Source organism: Callorhinus ursinus, unplaced genomic scaffold, assembly GCF_003265705.2.
Source record: "Callorhinus ursinus isolate GAN/ISIS: 27379988/994484 unplaced genomic scaffold, GSC_fseal_2.0 scaffold17, whole genome shotgun sequence".
Classification (NCBI taxonomy): Eukaryota; Metazoa; Chordata; class Mammalia; order Carnivora; family Otariidae; genus Callorhinus; species Callorhinus ursinus.
The window spans coordinates 15,564,428-15,589,305 of NW_027397079.1; the positions used below are offsets into that span (position 1 = coordinate 15,564,428).

The window sequence follows — 24,878 nt, forward strand, 5'->3', positions numbered from 1 at the left end:
ACTTCCGAATTGAAATACCTGGGCTCAAAGCCCTTCTTCAACACTGTGTGACCTTGAGTAATTCACTTAGCATAACCCTCAGTGTTCTGTCTGTAAAAATGGGCATCATCTGGGCACCTTCCTCGTGTGTTCGCACAGAGACTGTGAAAGTCGAAGGAAGCAAAAGACTGAAAAAAAGCTCGGAACCATAAGTGGCATTAAAGAAAGTGAAATACATCAACGAATAGTTTTGTAAAGGTTCAGTTTTCATTGAGAGGCAGACAGTTCTCAGTTGCTTTGGGTTTTCCATCATAAGGTCAGCGATGTGACTTCCTAATCCCAGCTATTAGTTCTCTCTCACCCCTTCCCTATCGTGACTAAAGGAAGTGGACCAAAATGAGATTTTTGGGGGGCTATTTTTGCAAGCTCTGTGTATAGGAAAGTTTTAAAATCCAAATTCACATAGCCCCTGACACGTCGGCCTTAAACTGGATTAAAACCTTCTCCAAGGTGGAGAGGATTTCTTTACCTCTTGGCCCCTTCCAGTGCCAAGCAGAGGGTCTTAGATTCAGGCACACTTGATAAACGTTTGGGATGGGGGAACGGATGGAGGGAGGGAGGGAGGGAGGGAGGGAGGGATGTTATACGTCATTTCACGGAGGAAATACCGGGAACAGTTTTTCTGTGAAGTGACTACACGAAAGGAAAAGCACCACGTTTGTCTGCCTTGCCTTGCCTTTACATTGTCAACAAAGCTTAAGTTCACGGTTCATACCTCTTTGTGGAATTTCTGAGGAGGTCGTCTTGATTTTATTTGTTATTTATCTGTGGTTTCAGAGGCTGAGGACATAGAATTCATGACACATTGTCATTACTGGTCTGTGCAAGGTCTTTCCTTTGATTATTTATTTGTTTATTTATTTATTCACTTTTACCTGCTCACTTCTCCATAGATAACCATTGGAATATGTTTAATGATGAATTTTTATTTGTGCCATTTTTAAAAAATGTGGCTTTGTGCACATATTTTTTTTTAAAGATTTTATTTATTTATTTGAGAGAGCGAGAATGAGAGAGCGAGCGAGCACATGAGAGGGGGAGGGTCAGAGGGAGAAGCAGACTCCCCGCCGAGCAGGGAGCCCGATGCGGGACTCGATCCCGGGACTCCAGGATCATGACCTGAGCCGAAGGCAGTCGCTTAACCAACTGAGCCACCCAGGCGCCCTATGCACATATTTTTAATTTACCTGAAGCCAAGTGTGTCATGTATCTCTTGCTACTTCTTACTCTTTTCACTCAGCACCGCCGTCTTCAGACCCGGACACGCTGTCACGTGTACATCCGTTCCGCTGTTTCTAAGCCCTCCACTGGGTGCATCCACACATTCGACTTGCTGCTGCTCCCTGTGTGTTGTTCCCCTAAGGTATCGCTGGAAGTAACTTGCCAGTTTAACCAAACCTGTTTCCACAGTTTGCAAAAAGGCGACGCACTCGATCTCCTTGACCATGACTGGACGAGGAACGAGCCCCTCGGGGAAGGGAGGTCAAGAAGGGGTCAGCCTGGGTACAGGAGCAGCGCTGTTCCCCGGGTGTCCTTGGCCCCCCGCCTAGCCTCTCTTGTTTTCTCACCTGCAACAGAGTCAATAATCCCTGCCCCACCTATCTCACTGGGCTGATATGAGGCTTAGGGAAACAATAGGTGGAAGAAAAAAAAAAAGTCTTTGAATAGGGTTCCTACCCACATATAAGGAGTCAGCCCTCACGGTCCCTTCTTTAGCTGGCACCCAAGCCCAACAGGTGACTGGAAAAGCAAATGCACCCACCCCCGTGCCACAAAGAAGCATCGCTCCGCTCTCAGGGTTATGCAATCAACGAAGCGTTCCGCCCTGGGCACCCCTCTTGTGTCCCTTTAGTCACACACACCCCCCTCCTCAGTGTGTGACCTTCCTGGGGCTCCTCAGGACTGTGTGCGTCCCCTCGGGCAGTCAGTCCCAACCCCTGCCTCCTCTTGATCTTCTCCAGTCACCATCTCCCTTCCTCGTATGCCTCCCACATTATTTCCATTCCTGTGTTTACTCTACAACCTGGTGTCTGGGAACACAGGCCCCTCCAGGTTTCCATCCCTAGGGACAGGCCGCAAGAGAGAATCCTGGCTGCTTTTGTGACTATTATCTTAAGCACTTTTGCTCAGTCCACTTCCACATCCCCTCCCCAGAAACAACAACAAAAGCCTGGGTTCTATGTCTCCACCAAAACAGTGCCCAAGAATGTACCCAGTGTAGGCGTGGGCACAGTCTGCTAACTCCTTTGTGCAAAGACCAGGAGCAGCTTCCGGGGCGGGGGGCGGGGGGGGGGTGGTCCGCTCTGCTCCAGGCAGAAGGATTTCAGCCAAAACCCACTCAGCAGCTTTTCCTGACCAGCCCCCTCTCTCACTCTTGCTCCCTTCTCGAGAAGCCCTCCCCAGAGGACAGGAGCTCTTCTGGCCTGGATGCTTCCTCTGTACCCCCCAACTCATGTTTGTAGCATGGCCATTCGTATGCAGGATGATTGATGGGTCAGCAGATCCATTTTGTCCTATGAGACTGTGAGCTTCTTGAAGGCGAATGCGGGTCACGTCACTCTGCCCAACACCTGTGAGATAGTAAATTTCTGTTGTCAGAGCCACCTGGTTTGTGGAACTTTGTGAGGGCAATTAATACGGGTGGCGATCATGTCTTTATTTCCTTTTTTTTTTTTTTTTGGCCACTGCATCTATAGAGCTCACTACATATTTACTGATAGCAAAATTTGTACTCTGGAGAATGAAGAGGAGCTGTGGTTCCTGTACTTGAAGCTCTCGTGATGTGATTGAAAACACAGAGAAGGAAGAAGACCATTCAAAGTACGTGCTTGATGCCAGGTCAGAGACATGGGCGGTCAGACTGCTGTGGGTGCCAAGCCCGTAACTCAGAGAGGGTGGGTAGTGCGGGGCAGCCATCCCAGAAATCTCCCATAGCCGGAGCCTTGAAGTAAGAGTTAGTCAAGTGGAGAAAGAGAATTGGAACAAACAGAACAAAACCTAACAGCAAGAGACAACACGGACTATTCGTGGACCTGTGAGATAAGCTGGAGCCTGATCATGAAGGGTTTTGTATGACCTGCTGAGTCTGAGAACCCAAGAGTGAATTTAAATAGGGGAGTGACTTGCATGGTCAGGCATGAGTTCTAGAAATTTCTCTCTGGCAAAGTGAGGCTAGATTACAGGGCGGTATGAGTCATCACCAGGAGGTTCACTGCTCTTTGTGGACATTAGAATTTGTAAGAGATCTTTCTTTATCAGCTCTCAGCCTCAAGGGGAGGCCGCACCCCCAGGGCTGGGTGTGGCCGAGGAAAGCTGGGAAGGTAGATGCATGACCCCGCAGACCAACTCCTGTTTTGTCCTTTTAATGGGCAGTAATATGTCCTCACCAGATGTGTTGGACTACTATTTTTAATTCCAGACAATCCCCACCCTCCTAGAATCTGCCTCTAATTCTTGGAAGTTGGGATAAAACCACATGTTTTTCATCATTCCGCAAAACCGCTAGCTCGAAGCACGTAGTTCTGTGACATTGGGGAAGAAGCTGTGGACATCTGTGTTGTGTTTCTGTTCCCATTTGTATTTCTTTGGTATATTAAAGCAAAATTGCCCCAGGCTATAGAGACCATGAGGGAGAATCAGAGGGCAGACTGGATCCTGAAAGGATACGGTGCCCCAGACAAACCATTCCCCAGTGAGGACAGGAGGCAGAGGAGAGGCTCCAGAGCCCAGGCCATTCCCTTCACTGCATGACACACATATGGGGTCCAATCAAAGTAAAATCTATTTTGGTCCTGTCATCCTGGTCTCATCATTTTTGTCACCTCCCAGAGGACATGTGGTGGCCCTGAACGCTGTGCTTGCGATGGGGAGGATAGCGGGCTAACAGAACTCATCGTGCGGGGCAGGGGAGAAGAGCCCAGCGGCAGGGCCCGCTAGAGGCCGGGGCACGTCTGCACCGGTCGCCATGCCTTCTGCATCCCCCAGCCCTGTTCCAGCCTGGCGCCGGGCCCCGTGGAAGCCAACTGGCCAGGCACCGCCTCAGCACCGCAGGTGTTGGTGCTTACAGTACTCATCTGCCCCTGCAGACCCCAAATGCCGCAGGATTCATGTGCTGACCCTCAGATTACGATAGGGGCTGGCGTTGACATTTGCATCAGCATATGTTAAGGCAGCCCCTGCACGCCTCTGTGGGTCCTCCTTGTGCTGGCCCTTCAGAGGCCCCGCAGGATAGCGGCAGAGCAGGGCGGCCACCAGTTGGGGGGCGGGGGGTAGATCTTAACTGCATGGAATTCCCCTTCTGTTACTGATGTGTTTTGATGGGCTTTCCTTTCGCTTCCTCTTGGAGACTTCTGAGCGTTGTTATTACTGATGCAATGGACACCTGTGTCACTCTAACATGGCTTGCATTGCAGCAATGGGAGGCTTTGTCCCACGCCCAGAGGGGCACCTCACACAGGTGAAAGCAAGCGGAGCCCAGGCAGTGCCACACCCCGCCACCCGTCAGGCCCTGGGAGTCTGCTTTGCCGCAGGAGCTGTTGGAAGTCTCACCCTTGCCCACCTCACAGGACGTTCGGGAGAATTCAGCAAGCCAAGTATTCTAACTCCTGGGAGACTGAAAAGGAAGGGAGAGGGAGAGACGGGGCCCCTGCAGGTCCATTTTATTACTGTTGTCAGGGACAAATATATAAACAATGTATGACAGGAGAGTGTTGCCACAAAAGACTCTCAACTTCAATGTAATAAACTTGCAAAGCGGTTTAAAAAAAAAAAAACTGAATTGCTATCAATATTCCAATTGAGATATTTCACATTAAAAAACAATCAAGATTTCCATATCCTCTTGAATAAGAAGACACGGCAACACTCAGCCCATTTATCTGAGCGTCAGCAACCAGCTCCAGCTTAGAAGCAGCTCTTCCCTTCCAATGGAGCCACGTTCTCCAATCTGCCAGAATCCCACCCGGTCTCTTTGAACGATTCCTATCGCTTGCCTGGCCCCTACAGGCTTTGGAGTTGGCGGGATCGTGCTTACTCAGTGGACCCCAAAGATCCAATCTGGGGAGCGCTGGGCCAAACAAAGCCCATTCTGCTGACATCCAGTCCTCCGCATGGGGTGATGGTCCTGTCTGCTTGCCCTTCCTGCAGAAGGCCGCTCTTAGCTTCCCAGCCCTTATGAGCAACTGCTCAGAGGATCCTACAGCCGCACAGTAAGAGGAACCAGCCACTTACAGTCCAAACAGTACTGTGGGGTTTCAGTGCAACTCGCTCCAAGTCCACATGGAGCCAGGAATCATTTCTGCCCTCTTCGTGCCACCTTCCGTCAGTGCCGCCAAAAAGGGGGCAATGACAGGGCCCCAGCACAGCACACAGTGTTCCATCTGGTTCATGGCGAGGGCCTGTGTAAGTGGGAACAGTCTGCCCCAAAGGCACACTTAAGTTTAATCTCTCTCAGGGAACGCCTGCTTGCAATTTTTAAGGGGTCGGTTTTCCAGATTCTTTCCTATAAAGTTATTAAAAAAAAAAAAAAGACAAAAAACAGAAGACTTTAGATTTAGCCCCTATTGCCATCATGTCATGTATTCTGGTGTTTGAGTAGATGGCAAGGTGGAGCGTGATGACAAATACTAATACTTCAGACCCCGATAATCAAAGATGGTGGGAGAGGGGATGGCTCCCATAACACTAGAACATCTGGCCTACTCTGGGCTTGAAAGGGACCATGAACGAAGATGTATTTAACTTCCGTTTACATAGATGCACAGTGTGTCGCTCTTGCACGACCTTGAAATATTAGCAAAACCACGAAAAGTTACCAGCTTTGGGAAATCCCATGTCTTCTCTAGTCCCGACTAAGAAGGGCAGGTAGGCTGGGCCACAGGTTCCTGCCCCTCCCCCCGCCCCCCCCCCGAGGTCTATTGGCCTCAAGCATGGGCTGTAGGGAGAAGCACCCCTCCCTCATTTTACAACCTGGCCCAAGGGTAGGCATATAACACAGCAAAAGCTAATATCCTCCCTCCCATTGCCCCCACCCACCTTACCTCCCCACCCTACACAGCTAACACAACAGTGAACCACTTAACTCAAGTGTTCGTCATGGAATGGGATAGGAACTCTCTAATGCACAGAAAATTTTGAATGGCCTGAATTAGAAAATACACCACTCAAATCTTCAGCGTACGATTAGCAAATTGCCTTCCAGACACTGGGGTCATACTGAACTCCTACCACCTAGAAGCTTTAAAGCATTTCTCAGTTCCTCAAGTTTCTAGGCTCAGAAAAACCTCAGGATTTTTTCTCTTACCTGCCAGAGGCCCGCTTTCTGAATTCTGAAGATGAGCCAGTTCACAATAACTCACCACAGGAAAGTCCATCCATGTCAAAGAAGCCCACGTGTGCCCAGATGCACTGTAACACCAATTTTAATTTTCAGACTAAAACAAGATAATCATCTCCAGGGACAGAGCCCAGCCATTTGTCCTAGACACTCATGTGCATGATGTGGGAGCCTCGCGGCTCCGTTAGAAATGTAATTCTGCCCCGGGTGGGGCTATCCAAGCTTTCATGTGAACAGAGGGCTGAAATGGCTATGGGCTTCTTAGCCCCGAAGAGCTTCCATCTGCTAATTCAGCTAAGCAAAGCAAAGCCCTATGCCCTCCTCCTTCTGGAAGGCATACTCTCCAGGGAGCGATAAATGGACTCATTAGAATAGAAGGAAATGGGCAGGATTTATGGGGTGGAGATTGGAGTTCCAGTTCCTTCTCTGCAACTTAATTCTCTACAGCTCACTTTCCTCACCTTTCCGCTCTCCCTAGCCCACGTGAGGCTCAAATGACCAAACGCTGGCGAACAACTCCACTGGAAATTCTCATATGAAGATGGTTAGTAACTAGCACTGAGAATGCACAGAAGTCTCTTGTGAGGTGACTTGTACTGATTCCGCACGTACCAGCTGGGCATACGCATCCTCCTGAGACGTTCATTCTGTGTGTCTGCAGCATGGCTCTCAAGTCCGATCCATGTTTCCAGGGCTAAAAGTCAGACTGAGAAATGATGCATAAACAAAATGTGGTGTGTACACATGCAATGGAATATTATTCAGTCATAAAAAGGAAATAAGTTCTGACCCATGGGACAACATAGAGGAACCTAGAAAACCTGATGCCAAGTGAAAGAAGCCAGTCACAAAAGGACAAAAAGTGTATGATTCCGCACGCTTGAAGGACCTGGAAGAGGCAAATTCTTAGAGACCAAAAGTAGATCAGAGATGACCAGGGGCTAATAGGTGGAGGAATGAGGAGTCACCTTTTCATGGGTACAGAAATGATGACAAAGGAGTCTTAGAAATAGTGGTGATGGTTATACGACCTTGTGAATGTATTTAATGCCACTGCATTGTAAACTTAACAGTGGTTAAAATGGTACATTGTATGTGTATTTTACCATGATAAAAAAACATACAAAAATAAAAATAAATAAGAGGTTGGATGCCTTGGGCCATCGCGTGCCACTTAGGGCCCTTTGGCTAAAAGAAAGACAAGACCATGCTTCCAAAGCTTTTCTATCACTGATCATTTGCAAACTTCCTCTTTTAGTTGGACATCCCCTCCCTGATCATTCCTGCTGACCTTACTCTCAGCTTCTAGTCTCACAGACTGCGGAATGAGTTTGTTCGAAGCCCTCATTTTTGGTTTTAATCAAAATTTTTAAATGATCTTGAAAGCAAAATTGTTATTTAAAGTAAACGGGGGTGGGGTGGGGGGGCTGGGTGGCACAGTCAGTCAAGCGACCAACTCTTGGTTTCCGCTCAGGTCATAATCTCAGCGTTGAAAGATCGAGCCCTGTGTCAGGCTCCATGCTCAGCATGGAGTCTGCTTGAGATTCTCTCTTCCTCTCCCTCTACCCCTCCCCCATGCTCTCTCTCTCTCAAATAAATAAATAAATGAATCTTTCTAAAAAAAATTAAATAAAGTAAGCTAAAATACAACCGCAGCTTCAGGGAAACTTCCCTACACATGGTATCCATTCCTAGCCCGTCTGTGATCAGCCTACTTTTATTCTCCTTTTCTCATATTTCGGCAAGTAAGAATAAAATGGCTTTGCTTAAATATAACAACCTAGCCTCTCTTCTGATCTTGTTTACTTCCTTGTATTAGATGGTTTTCTAAAACTTGCCTGGAGGTCCCTCAAGCTGGCTCCGTAACTAGGATGCTTAGAGAATGTCTGTGTTCCTTATAACCACTCGTATCAGATTTGCTTTTTAAGTTTCAGGAGGCAGAAAATCCCTTAAAGATTTTCTTTGTAAATAAAGACCTTTTAAATAGAGCTGATTATCCATTTCACATGAGATGGGGAAGCTTTACCCACGATTAGTGTGCATGGCTTGAAACTGACTCAAGGTCACCAGTTAACCCATGCTGAGAAGAACCTAGTAGGATAAAAATGAAGCGAATGTGGAATGGGCTGTTAACAGATGGTGGTAGTTCCGTTTCGGCGTCAGACATTATTCCGGATGTTTCTGTGAGGGTGTTTTTGGATGTGATTGACATTTAAATGAGTGGACTTTGAGTAGATTGCCCTCTGTAACGTGAGTGGGCCTCCTCCAAAAAGTTGAAGGCCTCACTAGAACAAAAGCTGAACCCTCCCCTCCCTCGCCCAGAGGGAATTCTGCAGCCGACTGGGACTGGAACTGCAGCAGTGGCTCCTTCCTGGGTCTCCAGCCTGCTGGCTCACCCTGCAGATGTGGACTCGCCAGCCTCCATAATCCTGTGAGGTAATCCCTTCGGATACATCTCTTTCTATATATACACACATACTTTTGGTTCTGCTTCTCTAGAGAATCCTGACTAATACACAGATCTAGGGAACAAGTCCTGAGTCCTCTGCTAAAATGTGCTCAATAATTTCAGCAAGTCAGTTAACCTGAGCCTGGATTTCTTCATCCAGAAAACAGAGATTTTTATATTACCTTGAAGGGGCTGGAGAGAATGTATACAAAGCACATGACGTATTGTGAGTGCTAAACAAAGAGTAGCTTTTAAGAGGGAGCATTACAAACATGAAACTAAAGAAACCACTTCTCCTCCCCTTAAGGAGCTGATACCCTTGCCAGAGAGAGAAATAACAATGGAGGTGCTGTGTACCAATACCAAGCAGGTAATGCTACACATTCATGCTCTCGGGTCCGAAGAAAACCGAACACACCGCCCTAAAAAAATGCCACCTTGGCATGAGGACTGTTTTGAGCTAAAGGCAATTAGCTCTCTCCCCTCTCCCTGTCTAAAAGCAGGATGTAAATTTCCATTTATAAAGGTGTGTCCCTCTTCCTACCAAGAAGAGAACTCCCCCAGAGAACTCTTAGCACCTGAGATGACTCTTATCTGCATAACAAATCTTACTAAACAGCCCTATTTACTTTTCCTTCCCTTAACTTCCCATCAATTACCAACAGATGCCCCCAACCCCTTTTCCTTTGTCTAGCCTAAAATGGTATATATGCCCCAAATACTAACACTCCCTCCTTGGGTCACATTTCTTTGTGAACTCCAATGCATCTTTACATAATTAAATCTGTTTCTTTTTTTCTTGTTTATCTGTCTTTTGCCAACTTAATTCACTGGTCCTCCAGCTACTGAGTATAGGAGGGTAGAGAAAAAGGTTTACCTTCCCTACGGTATCATTAAAAATATAGGAGACCTTGCGATTAAGGCTTGGCCCACTCTGAACCGATATTCCCCATCTCCAATCTCAAACCTATTCTTCTCCTCTTGAATTGATGGTATATTGACCTAGAGAAAATGAAGACAAAGATATTTAGGAGGGTAACACTGGCAGCTAATCGGGTAGAATAGCTGGGAAAGTAAGAGTAAAATGATCCGTAATTATGGGTGGATTATAGCCAGTTTATTTTTGTTAGATGTTGAAATTAGATCTGTTGCGTTATATATTCTCTGAGCTTCAGTTTTGCTCAACTATAAAATTCAGTTAGTGGTATGCAGTAGGAACACAGAAAAGCTGGAATCATTGAATAATGGATAGAAGAATGGTTGACAGTCATGTCATCAAAAATTCTTTACCAAACCCTAGGCTAGGTGGTTCCAAGGCAAAGACAGTGGAGTCAACAGAGAATTATATTTTATGTTTTTAAGTTTGTTTATTTATTTATTTAAGTAATCTCTGCACCCAACATGGGGCTCAAACCCATGACCCCAAGGTCAAGAGCCCCATGCTCTTCGGACTGAGCCAGTCACGTGCCCTGAGAATATGTTTTAATGGGATGACAGGGTAAATGGAGAAAGGAGATGGATTCTGGAAAAACTGAAAGAATGTCAGAAATAATGGGGCGCCTGGGTGGCTCAGTCGTTAAGCGTCTGCCTTCAGCTCAGGTCATGATCCCGGGGTCCTTGGATAGAGCCCCGCATCGGGCTCCCTGCTCCGCAGGAAGTCTGCTTCTCCCTCTCCCACTCCCCCTGCTTGCGCTCCCTCTCTCTCGCTGTGTCTCTCTCTGTCAAATAAATAAAATCTTAAAAAAAAAAAAAGGAAGGAAGAATGTCAGAAATATTGGGAGCCTTCTGACTCTGAGGGTCTGTTCAAGTATTTAAACTTCAAAATACTTTCCCAACCTCATTTTTAGTGAAGGAAGTTATATTAAAGAGAGTAAGATAGAAAACCAATGCCTCTGTGAACCAGAATAAATCTAGTTACTACAACACTGAGGGAGACCAGTTGGTCGAGGCAAAGGAACGTGGATACTCCTGGTGTCAGTGATCTAGAGCTGCTACTACTTGCTTTCCTGACCCTAAGATGATTCTGGGTGAGCCCATAAAATGAGATATTTTGTCAGACCTGAGTTCAGCCATGTAGACCTCAGAGAATGTGTAACATACTGTTTGTTGGTCCAGCCGGTACCCAAGGAGGAGTCGGTCACGTGCATGCCTCTGTACACACAGCGCGGGGATTCTCTAAACTCCAGTTTACTGATGAACACAGAAGGGGCCATGGAAGCCTGAAGAATGTACGTCCCTCTTCTGCTCTTTTCCTGCACAGGTGCCAGTGTGTTAAAAGTGAAAGCAAAGAAGCAGCCTGTGTTTTGATTTGGTGCTGAACAAAACACTACTTGCACTCTGATTTCTGTCCGAAGAGTACAGACAAAGGGATTCTACAAACTTAAATATGGAGAGGGGAATTCTCTATTACTCCCTAAATTCCTAACTTGAGCTCAGCTATCCCATTCTCACTACTGAGGGGTTCTCTTCACTGAGTCATACAGGTAACCTTCAGGCTATCTCCAGAGGTAAGAGGAAGTTGGTGTAATTCATGTGATAAAAATTTAATACACATCAATTCTTTATGTTTATTGCTATTAGTTTCTCAGGAAAAAAAATGATAAGGTCCCCACCCTCAAAGATTTTACAACTGGGAGTCAAACATAAAAATGAACTAAGGCTAGGGACGTCTAGGTGGCTCAGTTGGTTGTGTCTTCCTTCAGCTCAGCTCATGATCCCGGGGTCCTGGGATTGAGTCCCGCTTCCGGCCCCCTGCTCAGCAGGGAGCCTGCTTCTCCCTCTGCCTGCTCCTTCCCCTGTTGTGCTCTCTCTCTCTCTCTCTCTCTGTCTGACAAATAAATAAATAAACATCTTAAAAATAAGTCTCTACACAGAGTACACTTACATTGTTGATTTTAAGGCAAGACTGAGCACACTAACCTTTATTGAGGATCTACTATGTTCCAGGTACTGGCATAGGAACTTTCATTTACCCCTCTGATTAAGCTGCCCTAGCTCACCGGCTAGGCGAGAGATGCTAATCTGCATTTTAACTAAAGAAAGCTCCAGGTAAGAATGGTTAAGGAACTAAATAAGTGTCTTTTGACCCAGAGTTTTGATACAAAACCCAGGAATCATTCTACTACATCGAACCTAATGATAAGTATCACGAGTTTTAATGAAAGAATGATCACTGTATTTTGATGAGTCCAAAAAAACACAATCTCCTTGGCTTCCCTGAACAGCACCGCTCCCAGCTGAACAAGCACAAGGCCTTATAAGTACAACTCGCCTGCATTCCATTGGCATAAATTCCCATCAGACAGCCCTCTCCCTTCCCTGTTCCCATCGTCTGGCTTTTAAAGAGGTAACTGCCCTCCTAAGGAAACTTTTTTTTTTTTTGCCACTAACAGAGAGCAAAGGCCCTTTCTGAAAACTTTGCTGTCCAGTAACACCTCTGTGGAATCATTCAACACGTGAGAATTTTGTGTGACTGTATAATCATGTTGGTTTTGTTTTCAGAGTGGCCACAAAGCTAAGTTCAAGGCCAAGAGTGAAAAAAAGTTAAACTGAGGATATGACTTTTCCTTGTAGTGACATGGAACTATCAGCTTTCTCTGCTGTTTTGAGGTGTGTGTACCCTTGCACATTCCATGTACATATCAGAAACCTGGGAGTCTCACACTGACAAGTTAATGAAGACAATGACTTGGCTATTCTAAACGCCATGCAGATAGTGTCCAAAAGAGCTCATCCCGCAATCATGCTTTGGCTCTCAGTTGATCATTTCATTAACGTGAAGATTAGACAGGAAATACTGTTTTTAGAGAGTCTGGAATTTTAATAAGTCTAAAGACTCCTGATGGTCTTATTTTACTTGCAGGGTTCCCAAAAGGAATTTCACAGTGTACTTAACGACCAGCAGTAAGCATTTTCTTACTTGGCAAAACAAAAGTTGAACAACACAGACATATAGTCACACACTGGTATACGCGTGTGACCAAGATGTGACATTGGGAGCCAAGAGAGAAGCACCCCAGCCTGGGCGGTGGCACCTACAAATATGAAAAGGACAAACAAATAAAATAACTGACTCGGTGTAAAAATAAGTTGGAGTGGGGGAGGTTTTCTGTGCCTTTTGAAATTCTGTAAAGAGAACGTTGGCCTCCGACCAGAGGGGACAAACGGCAGCCTTTATGGGGCTTTTGCGGGCTGCAGGACATCAGCCTGGTCTTTAGTACCATTCAAAAAGCTGAAACTGATTCATCCACACCTATTAACATATAAATAGGAACACAAGCATTAAAAAAAAAAAAAAAATGGTTCCTGGAGGTGGCAGCGTACTCTCTTTACTCACCCCCTAGCTCAGTACCATTTAGTTAGTTTTATGAGCCCCTCTAATAAATGAGCTGAGGTGGTTTACCATAAAAGGGTTTAACGGTGAAGAGCCATTATGCAGGGTCATAGAAATATAAGAACACCTGCTACAGCAGAGGTCCCTAACAATACATGCTGGCCTTATTCGAGCCCGAGAGCTTCGGGGAACTTGTTAAAACTGAGGGACACGAAACTTCAGATGTGGGCCTATGTGCCTGCACGAGTAGGTGAGGGCTCTCGTTCTCTCAACTTCATTACCAGGTGTTTTGTTACAATGCAAGCAAGTCTCGGGCCGAATTCAGCCGTAAAATAAACATTTGGAAGCCAGCAGGCGCAAAAAAGTTGTACAACCAGTTCTGTAAACTCAATGAAGTACAGTTCTCCGTCCTACTGGCTCTCTGACAAATTCCTTGCATAACAGACTCGCTGAAGGCAGATGTGACAACATTCTAACAGCAAGATTTAGCCCAGTGTCTAGTCAATCAGGTGGGAGAAACTTCCGACAAGCTCTGGATACATGTCTGTTTCAAACCCTAAGACAGAGACAGCATTCGGAAGGAGTTTCATTAATACCCTGCTTAAGTAAGGTCAGGAGTGTCTGATAGAGTATTTTCAACCAACTTACATACTTTGAACAGCTTCAATGCGGCCAATGAACATTACTTCTAAGATCCATTATGCTAAATAACAAAGCAGTTGGTTCTTACAGGGATGGAAGAGCGGGGACGTGCTTATAGTTGCCTCTAGAGAAAGAGCATCCTGATAACCTTTCAAATTCCAACAATCCTTCCCCGAAGTGTGTATTCATCCTCGAGTAGAGTCCTTCAACATTACCTGCACCTTAAAAACCCAGAGACTGATTCCACACTGCCTATGCTGAGGTTTTTGGAAGTTCATTGCGGACACTATAGCATTTGTAAATTAGGGGGCATTTTATTGTTTCTAGTCAGAGCCCAGACAGGGACAGGGGCTACAGGTTTGGGATCTAAACTTAAGAGAGTCTTATCTTTCTTCTTGCCATGGTCTGGAGTCTTGGGCAGATTCTGCCCAGAGACAAATAGGCCTGTCTCCCCTCTCCTGCTCCTCGGACCAACCCAATTTAGAAGGTGATGGTAACCAGGCTTAGAGCTTGCTTCCTTCACAGGCTCATCAGTGCAATTAGGCCACAGAAGTGATTTTTTTGCCTCAAGCAATTTATTTGAATTTCAACATTTTCTTTCCGCAACTCTCAACATGGCCTGATGTTTTTGATTTGCCAGGAAAGTACCAGAATATCAGCCCCGTTAACACCAGCCAAAACACCCTCATAAATACCACACTGGGGGGGGCCTTAGGCAAAGATGCTCTTCTTGACCACAGTTTAGCCACGCCCCTCTGAGCCCACTTTCTGACTGGGCCTCAGCATTGGGCCCTGCCTTTGGCCCCCCCTAGACCATTTATAGCAAAAATTCTGCTAAGTAGCTTTAGTGAGATTTCCCCCACCCTTGATATCTGACCACCGTGGCCAGCCTTCAGCAAAATCCTAAGTCAAGTTAGCAAGCATTCCCCCTACCCTTGGTGTCTCCTCTTAGCAATTTTTTATCTACCAACCCTTCAAACCCCCATTCAATTCCTTGGCTATAAATCTCCAGCTGTGTGTTCAGAGTTGGGCCCCATCTATCTCCCCTATTGTAACAGTCTTGACACCTATGACAATAGTCCTGAGTAAATCATCCTTACCATTTTAACAAGCGTCAGAATAATTTCTCCTTTAACAGTGATGGTACTATGACTCAGGATCGGATTCCCCATTGGACCCCTGGGCCTCTCACGCAGGACCCCAAGTGCACATGTTTGAATCTTTTGTCTTCACTCCTGACTCACTGATTGAGGACCCACTGGTGAGTCCAACTCAGCCAGTACTCCTGATGGCAGTCCACTGAATCATGGTAAGGACAGGCTTTTGATTCTTAAGATTCTGAATGTACTCTCCAAGGCTGGGCTAGTCTCAGGCTTCTTGGTTTGAAAGGTACCTTCTGGCTAGACATTCTTCCCTGGCTCCTTGTTTCCAACGCAGATACACTCCCTTAACTGCTGGGCTGGAAGCCCTTCCCAGTTCTTTCTTTCTAGTGGGGATTCACTCCCTGATGCTTGGCCTAGAAATTTTTTCCTGGCTCTTTGTGCCTCTTCGTTCTGTTTGATCCTGCTTTTTCTATAGGAACTTCTCAGTCGGCTGAATCCTTCTGAAATCCCTCCCGACTATATGCTCCTTCACTACCATGCTACTTCTCTCCCCTTTACTTCTTATTGCCATGATTTCACTCAGGAGAATTTGGAATCTTGGTGGCTTCTCTAGACTGACTCATCTAAGATCTCTCCTTTCCCGTCACTTCCATTCCTCCTTCCTTCTTTTACCACTTTCGATCTTCCCTTCAGCGCCCTTGAATCCTTTCCTATGTCCCTCTCTAAGCCCCCAACCTCCTCCATCCTTCTTTCCGCTCTGTCAGACCTTCCCCTTCCCACTCCAGCCCCTCAGCACCCAGTCACTTGCACTTTAGAACCCCTGTCGCCCATCGGGGCTCTCAAGGAACTTAAGGACCCCCCCCCGCAAAAGCAACTACATATCAGGGCAAAAGAAAATCTTCCAAGTTTCCTCCACAAATATTGGTGGAAAGCCTTAGCCCTCATATTAAACAGGTAACTTTAACTTTTTCCATCTGCCAGAAACATAATTCAGATTAAAAAAAATCTATAAATTAGATCAAAGATGAAGAGCCAACTATTTATATAAACCAGTGAGTTTAGAATTACTGCATTTACTTGACTCGTGTCTAAGGTTTTAGAATGAAAACTGCAAGCTCTCCATTTGTATTTTTTCATATATATATATATATATATATATATATATATATGCCTCTGTATGTATACGTGGTATTTTTCTACCTCTGGATGGCATTACCAAATTATTTATAAAATCCTGTGAAGGAGCTTTCTTCAAATTAGCTTAAAGCTTTTTTTTAAAGTGCTTATATCTTTTAAATATTCCTAAAATTCTCAGAAATATAGAAACTAATCCAAATGTTTTTCAGGTTCATGCGATTTGAACAAATCTTTGATAAACAAGACTAGTTTGATATTACTGGTTTAGTAAAAACAAGTATGCCTTCTGGACTGTCAGCATTAAGTATGATATATTTTCATTCTGCTTGGGTGTACTAATCAAATTAGGTAGTGTTATAGCTACAAATGGTTAATATTATAAAAATTATAAATTCAATGTAAGAACAAATGTACAAGTAAAGATGCAGTAAAAATGAATTGCTTAGTATCCATTACTTCATATATATCAGCAACAGCTGTAAAACAAAACAGAAACCAACATATGTGACTGATTTTGTTTATACTTCAATTTTGCTAAATTCATCTATTACTCCTAGTAGGTTTTTTTTGTGTGGATTCCATTGGGCTATGCTGAGAATGTTGTCTATAAATACAGTTTTACTTCCTTTACAATCTAGATGATTTTTTTTAACTGCACTGTCTTGATACAGTACAACATACATTACAGTGATGAGTAGAAGTGATGAGAACAGATATGCCTACTGTTCTGGGTCTTTGGAAGAGAAATTTAGTCTTTTATCATTGTCTGTGGTATCAGTTTTAGCTCTTCTGTAGATTCCTTTTATTAGATTGAGGACATGTTTATTCCTAGTTTGCTAGGAGTTTCAGGAGCTTTTTGTTTCTTGTTTTACTAAGAATGGATGTTGCATTTCTACATACTAACAGCAAACCATTGAAATTGAAATTACAAGAAAAACACCTTTAAAATAGGATCAGAAATATTAAATACTTAAGAATAAATCTGACAAAACTCCAAAAGATCTGTCCACTGAAAACAATAAAATGTTGCTGAGAGAAGGGCATCTGGGTGGTTCAGTTGGTTGAGTGTCCAACTCTTGGTTTCAGTTCAGGTCACGATCTCAGGGTCCTGAGATTGAGCCCCACTTTGGGTTCTGTGCTCAGTGGGGAGTCTGCTTGAGATTCTCTCTCGCCCTCTCCCTTTGCCCCTCCCCCCGTTCATTTTCTCTCTCTCTCTCAAATAAATAAATAAATCTTTAAGATATTGATGAGAGAAGTTAAAGAAACTCTTAACAGAGATATACCATGTTCATGGAAAGAACAGCCAACATTATTGAGAGTCCTCTCCAAAATTGGCCTCTAGATCCAGTGAAATTCCAATCAAAATCTCAGCAGGTTTGTATGTGTATGGAAATTAATAAGCTGATCCTAAAATTTGTATGGAAATGTGAAAGACCTAGAATAGTCAAAACAAGTTTTAAAACAAAGAGCTGAACTTAAAAAGAAGAGGACGAATAGGAGTAGATCACAAACTTACTATAAAGCTACAGTCATCAAGATAGTACAATTTTGGCATGAAGATAGACAAATAGATTGAAGGAGCAGAAGAGCAAGTTGAGACGGGACAGGGGCCCCACACATATATAGAGAATCAATATTTTACAAAGATGCAAAAGCAAGTAGATGGAGAATGAGTCTTCCATTTTTCTACTGTTTTCTAAATGATGCCAGCATGATTGATAATCCATATGCAAAAAGAAGCTCAAGCCATACCTTGCACAATATATAAAAGCTAACTCAAAGTGGATCTAAATGTAAAACCTAAAACTGTAAAACTTCTAGAAGGAAATCTTTGTGATCTTGGGTTAGATCTCTTAGATAAACCACCATAAATGTGATTCATTAAAAACATAAGTTGATAAATTTAAATTCATCGAAATTTAAAACATCTGCTCTTTTAAAGATGCTATGGAACCAAGCAAGTCACAGGCTAGAAGAAAATATTTTCAAAGCACTTATCTGAGAAAGGACTTATATCCAGAACATATAAAGAATTCTCAAAATTCAATAATAAGAATACAAATGCAATTTTTATTTTTTTTTAAAGATTTTATTTATTCATTTGAGAAGGAGAGAATGAGAGACAGAGAGCACAAGAGGGAAGAGGGTCAGAGGGAGAAGCAGACTCCCCGCCGAGCAGGGAGCCCGATGCGGGACTCGATCCCGGGACTCCAGGATCATGACCTGAGCCGAAGGCAGTCGCCCAACCAACTGAGCCACCCAGGCGCCCACAAATGCAATTTTTAAATGGGCCAAATATTTTAACAGATTCTTCACCAAAGAAGATAAATACATAATTATATGAAAATATGCTCAACAAGATTTGTCATTAGAGTAATGTAAATTAAAACCACAATGAGATACCATTGCACCTTATTAGAATGGTCAGAATCTAAAAGACTGAACGCAACAAGTTTTGCGAGAATGTGGAGGAATCGGAACCCTCATATACCGCTAGTGGGAGTGTAAAATCATACTATTTTGGAAAACAGTTCAGCAGTCTCTTAAATATTTAAATATGTACCTATTACACGATCCAGCCATTCCACTCCTAGATATTTACCTCAGAGAAATGGAAGCATATGTCCATACAAAGACTAGTCCATGAATGTTCATGGCAGCTTTATTTGCAATAGCCCAAAATAAGAAACAACCCAAAGGTCCTTCAACAAATCAACAGATAAACACACTGTGGTATATACATGCCTTAAAGTCTTACTCAGCAATATAAAGGAAACTATTGATCTATGACAGCACAGATGAGTCTCAAAATTATGCTGAGTAAAAGAAACTGGAGAAAGAAATGCAGAATGTGTGATTTCACTTATGTAAAATTATGGAGAGTGAAAACCCATCTATGATGGCAGAAAGCAGATCGGGGTTCCGTGGTGTGGGCTGGAGACATGGGAGAGGACTTACAACAGGGTACAAGGAAATGAAACTTCTGGTAGAGATGGATGTTCACCATCTCAGTTGTGGTGATGGTTTTGTGTGTGTATATGTATGACAAAACCTCTTGAATTGTACACTTTAAAGATTTAATTTATTCAGTTATCAGAGAGAGAGCATGAGCCGGGGGAGCGGCAGACAGAGGGAGAGGGAGAAGCAGGCTCCCCGCGGAGCAGGGAGCCCAACCTGGGGCTCAATTCCAGGACCCCGAGATCATGACCTGAGCCAAAAGCAGACGCTTAACCAGCTGAGCCACCCAGGCGTCCCACAAATTGTACACTTTAAACATGTGCATCAAATATTGTACATTTTATTGTGTATCAATTACACTTCAATAAATCAAAAAAAAAAATCCACCACTTTGTGCTCAACACACCACTTCTCCAGTTTAAAAAGCCCCTTCTGGGGTTACTACCTCCTGGTCATTGGGTGAGAGACCCAATATTGATGTCATGTTACAGCTCACAGTGGGATCATTGGCCCTTCTAAGCTACACGCCTGTTGAGAAAGGCCAGGCATCTTCAAGATGCTCAGATGAGTGAGGAAAATGGATTAGAAGGAATTAGAGAGACAACATGGATAAGTGGAAGGTAGATGGGACAGATGTGGGTTCAAGTTGTAGTGCTGCTACTCACAGCAGTGTGACTTAGAGCTAGCGTCTTAATTTGTCACAGTATATCAGTTTGGGGGTACTTGGTCACAAGCATCAGAAACTGATTCAGGCTAAAATGTGGAATGGATAAGAACCAGCATCTCCAAAGCATCTTGATAGCAGAAACCAGGTCTCAATAGTTACACCCAGAATTTTCCTCCCTCTGGTCACGAATCAAATTCCAGAGACAGAGCATCCAAGTGGGCCAGTCCAAGCCACATGCCTGCCCCTTGACCAGGGGAGGGACAAGCATCCTATTGGCAAGTACAACAAAAGGGATTTGGGATGCTATCAGCAAATGAAGGCAGGATGGATGCTTGGTGCAAAAAACAACAAAGGGCACTTTATCAGTTATATGTTGCTGCCTATAGGTTTAGTGGCTAAGAAAACAATGACTTCTTATCTCTCATAAGTCTGTGGGTTAGCTGGCTGCTTCCTCATCTAGTTTCACCTGGCTTGCTCAGGCAGCTGCCTTCAGTGAAAGGCAACTTGTTGGAAGGGCCAAGATGGCCACACTCCCATGCAGAAAGTGGGTACTGGCCGTAAGCTGGTGCATCTTGTTCCTTCCTCACATGGCCTTGCATCCTCCAATAGGGCCAGACATGCTGCATTTATAGACATTACAGGACAGTGGTCCAAATGAATGAAGGCAGAGCCTGCCAGACCTCTTGAGCCTGGGCTCTGGAACTCACATGCATGTCTCTTCTGGTGCATTCTCTAGGCCGAGTAGGTCACAAGCGGCATCACAAATTCAGGGGAGTGAAGAAATAAACTAGGCTGCTGCATGGCAGGGATGGCTAGGTCACATGGTGAAGAGTCTGCATCCTAGAGAGGGATACGTAGCCACTAAACAATCAACCAGTGCCATTAAAAATATTTAATTTTCCTCATTATGAATTAAATTTCTAAAATCTAGAGTTATTGTGATAATTAAATAAAATAACATATTTGACGGGCCTCACATCTAAAAAACACTTGGTGAAAGCATACCTATTATTAATGTCATTGAAGACTGAGATTATAGACAGGCCCCCCTCAAGGAAAATTTCTTGTTTTAAAATACTTGTTGTGCTAACTTCTTTTCCTTGGTGGAGGCTGCAGGACATCTGACGAGGAACTGAGTTTTGTTGTATTTTCAGGGTAAAATCTTGCTTATCCCTTCATTTGTGTAAACTCCAAAATGCAAGTGGAGCAGGGGATTAAACACATTGAAATTTTACTTTGATTTGCCTTCATCTTTTTTTTAAAGATTTTACTTATTTATTTGAGAGAGAACGTAGAGAGAGAGAGAGCAAGAGGGAGAAGCAGACTCCCCGATGAGCAGGGAGCCCCATGCAGGGCTCGATCCCAGGACCCTGAGATCATGACCTGAGCCAAAGGCAGACGCTTAACCATCTGAGCCACCCAGGTGCCCCAATTTGCCTTCAATTTTTGGGTTTAGTTTATATGTGTATGCATTGGTCAGTGTCCAGTCAGAAGAAACTACTATAGGAATTTTAAATAGAGGAGAGCTAACAAAATGTGAAGGGCTGGAGGAGGAAAAAAAGGAAGCTGAGATCATTCAGAGGTTAGTAACAGCAGGAAGCTACTACCATCCTAAGGCAGACTGAGTACAGGGGAAAAATGGCATGATCCAGAATCCACAACCGCTCTGTGGCTGAGACTGCTGGTATACCCGCTGCTCCACTACTCTCGTTGGACCATCTTTCAGGAAGCTGGAGGGGGGCTGAACTCCCACCCATGGTTGCCCGTCCCTGCGCCAGAGCCAGAGTTTGGGAATGCTGTGCAGCAGGAGCACCCTCTGCCCCCAATGCTATTGAAATTCCACCACCTGAGAGCGAACCCACATTCACCTGCTGCTGCCGCTGCCTCCGCCCAAGCCTTCAGCAGAAGTAGAAGAAAAATGGGCTTCTCCCTCCACCTACCTCGCCGTCTCCCACCAGTGCCTCCCAATGGGTAGAACCTAAGTGGAAGCCAGCTGGCTGGGGATGTGTAGTTCCCAGGCTTCCAGCCCCTCCAGAGAAGGAAGGACAGGCAGGGTGGGAACAGAGCTGAGAGCCAACAAATAGCAAGCAGCACCGTGTATGATTTATACACAGATGTTTCACGTAGCACTGCTGTGTGCCCCCCAGATGTTTTCTAGTCGGCTCTGTCTGAAGCAAAGAGAACATATGTTGAATGTCTCAAAACTTTTGTAGAACACTATCATGCCACATTTAAGCATCTGATAATCAAACCCCTCTGCCTCACGGCCATTTACTCCTTTCCTCCTTGGGTTTTGGCCAGGGATATGTAAGTAAAGTAAAGTAAAACTTGGCATTTCACACTCCACTGTGCAAAATACCAGTGAAATCTTTCTATTCTCCTGATTCGTATCCATTTGAAAGTGTCTCATTAAAGTCGTGTGGAGCAGCTTCTGCAAAGGGATAGCAGATTCCTTATTTTCCCTTCAATGGGCCCAAACGGTGCTCCTGGTTTTCTCCTCAGAAGTGTCTATAATCTTTAATTAGTGACTGCACATGAAGGATAATAGAATATGCCACCCCAAAATAGGACTTTAGGAGTTTAGGCATGTCAGCCCCAAATATGCTGCTTTGGTGTATTGACTATTTTGAGCTGTGTAGGCAAATGTAGGGAAAGGCTTTCTCTGAACTCCCCTCATCTACTTAAAGACAGATCTTCCAAAAGGAACTCAGTTGTCGTAAATCTCCTCCCAGGAGCATCATCAACCAGGGAGAACTGACTCTTGTCACAGACAGGGGGCCTAGAAGTCAATCCCACAGCCAGACAAACTTTGTCACAAACTATCATACCTCCCATCTGTTCTTTCAAGGGCCCATTTGTCTTTCCTAAAAATCATTTCCTCTCTCCTAAGAGGCCTACATTTCCTTCCCCTTTCTCTATTAAGATGGCTTTTAAAACAGGTCACCTGAGTGGCTCAGTCAGTTGGGTATCTGCCTTCCACTCAGGTCATGATCCCAGGGTCCTGGGATTGAGTTCCGAGTAGGGCTCCTTCCTCCACAGGGAGTCTGCTTCTCCCTCTGCCCCTCCCCCCACTCGTTCTCTCTCTCAAATAAATAAATAAAATCTTTAAAAAAAAGATGGCTTTTAAACCTGAATTCTAAGTCACTTCTTTGAGTTACTCGTTTGTTCCTGGGCATCTCCCACATATACAAGAGGTAGACATGTTAACAAAAATCCGTTTTGCTCTTGTTAATCTGTCTTTGATTACAGAGGTCTCAGCTGAGAACTCAGAAGGATAGAGGGAAATTGTTTTTCTTCCCCTACGCATGTGAAGTCTACTAGATCCACAGTGAGGCTAGTAAACTAGCAGTAACTGCCCTTTATGAAACAAGGTCATTTCCCCTTGACACCTGAGCACTGAGTTCTTTAGACTGTTCTCGGATTTTCTCTTAGGGTTCTTGAGCCTGAGTTTTCCTTCATGGTCTCGAGTCATGCTTCAGTCGGCAAGACAAGCTCTGGAGAGGGGCAGGGGTGGGACAAGTGTGATAGGGCAGAGCCGCTCTGACAGATGAGGCTTGATCAGGGCACAGGGGAAACTCTATCCGGAACTGGCTTCTCAGGTAAAATCAGGTCACGCTCAACAGTGAAGGCAGTTGTAAAAATGGAAAGTGAAGCAAGGCCTGTTTTGGAAGTGACAGTCCCCTGGAACCTCAAAGCAGCTTCCATACCTGGCAGAGGCACCCGATGGGGCTCCCGCGAAGGCAATGACAAGGTACAGCTGCATGTGGGGGGCAGGGGGGACTCGGGGTGTGGGGATGGCATATTCAAAAGAGGTTTAAAGATGGCAGCCAGCTGTATCGCTTTCCCTTTTCAATCCTGATGACGACGTGATGACATCATCTCCTCTCTAGGAAGAAGGAAGCTGGGGGCACCGCACGTCTGGAAAGCGACATAGCCAGACTCAATGGCCTATCCATTCCACCCACACATGAGTGAGAACAGATCCCTGTGAGTGGCTGCCCCAAGGGGGCCAAGGGACAAACCTCCACTGAGCATCTGTCCCGTGCCAGGCACCGCGCCGTGTTTGACACACGTGATCTACTTTAGTCTTCCTCAGTACCCTGAGTGGTAGGTCTCGGTGCGCCCATTTTACAGGGAAGGAACATAGAGCCTAACATTGTAACTGCGCACAGACAGAGGATTCGAACCCAAGTCTTACTTCCTCCAAAGCCATATTGTTTCCACGACAACAGCCTCTCCATTTTGAGAGAGTGCTGTGCGAAATTGCACAGGAGCTGGATGACTGGACTGGACAGAAGCGTGTAGCAACAGAGAGGAGAGGGGGAGAGCCCAGGCTGGAAAGGCCGTGCATTCGTCACTGATCCCCTACTCCTCATGTCTCCCCTTCCCTGCCTGTGGCTCTCCGAGGTGCAGACCAGCCGGAGCCACGTCCTTTTATTTTTTTCCGGAACCCACGGTGGGCCCCTTCTCTTCCATGTCGGCTGCCTACATCCCAATCCACCAGCCCTGGGGTGAGGCCTTTCATTCCACACTGGGTCCTCTCTTTGCAAAAGGTTGTAAATACAGCTGGGCAGGGCCTGGGGCCTGCTCTTTAATTGCTATCCCTAAAGACCCATTACATCACCATGCACCCAGGGGATGGTCTCGAAATATCTTCTGACCAACTGAAAAAACACATTAACCTTAAAAAAAAAAAAAAAATCCTCAGCATTTTAGGAAAAGCATAGCCACTAACGTCAGCTTCGTGGGCTCACTTTGGGATTTGCAAGCAACATTTTGGACGACCGCAAAGCCTGAAGAAGTCAGTGGCATGGAACAAAATGAAAGAAGTAATCCAAAATACGTTACCATTTTCTAAAAGCTCTTTCTTTTAAATTTGGTGTCATGGGACAGTATTTCCTGCCTAGGCAGCCCGGCACATCCTCACCCCACATACCCTGCTCCCCTCTGAAGAAGAACAAGAAGGAGAAAAAGGAAATCTTGTGCCTGGGAAATCACCGGCAAAAAAAAATTCCTTCTAACCCAGCACTTTGCCCTCCTAACCTAGTTCCGCACATGAGCTCAGAGGCCGAAGGCTCGACACAGTTAAGCCAAACAGAGCTCAGAAATCGAGAGGAGAGGGCAGGAACACGAGATGATCTGAGGACAGAGAACAAGCTCCTTTAGCCCAGTTTCCCACTCTCGGTGAATATTATATTTATATATATATATAAATA

General features: G+C 44.9%; 1 long non-coding RNA gene across 1 annotated transcript in view; it reads right to left on the reverse strand.

Moving 5' to 3' along the window:
- Nucleotides 1-1,055: 1,055 nt before the first annotated feature.
- The window catches only part of LOC112834695 (uncharacterized), a 34,628-nt gene continuing 10,805 nt past the window's right edge, over nt 1,056-24,878 (reverse strand). Inside the window, exons 2-4 of the long non-coding RNA XR_003210998.2 lie at nt 6,986-7,067; nt 5,269-5,539; nt 1,056-2,609 (exon numbers count right to left, since the gene is read on the reverse strand). This is a non-coding gene — a long non-coding RNA (uncharacterized lncRNA). The remainder of the gene's footprint in view (nt 2,610-5,268; nt 5,540-6,985; nt 7,068-24,878) is intronic.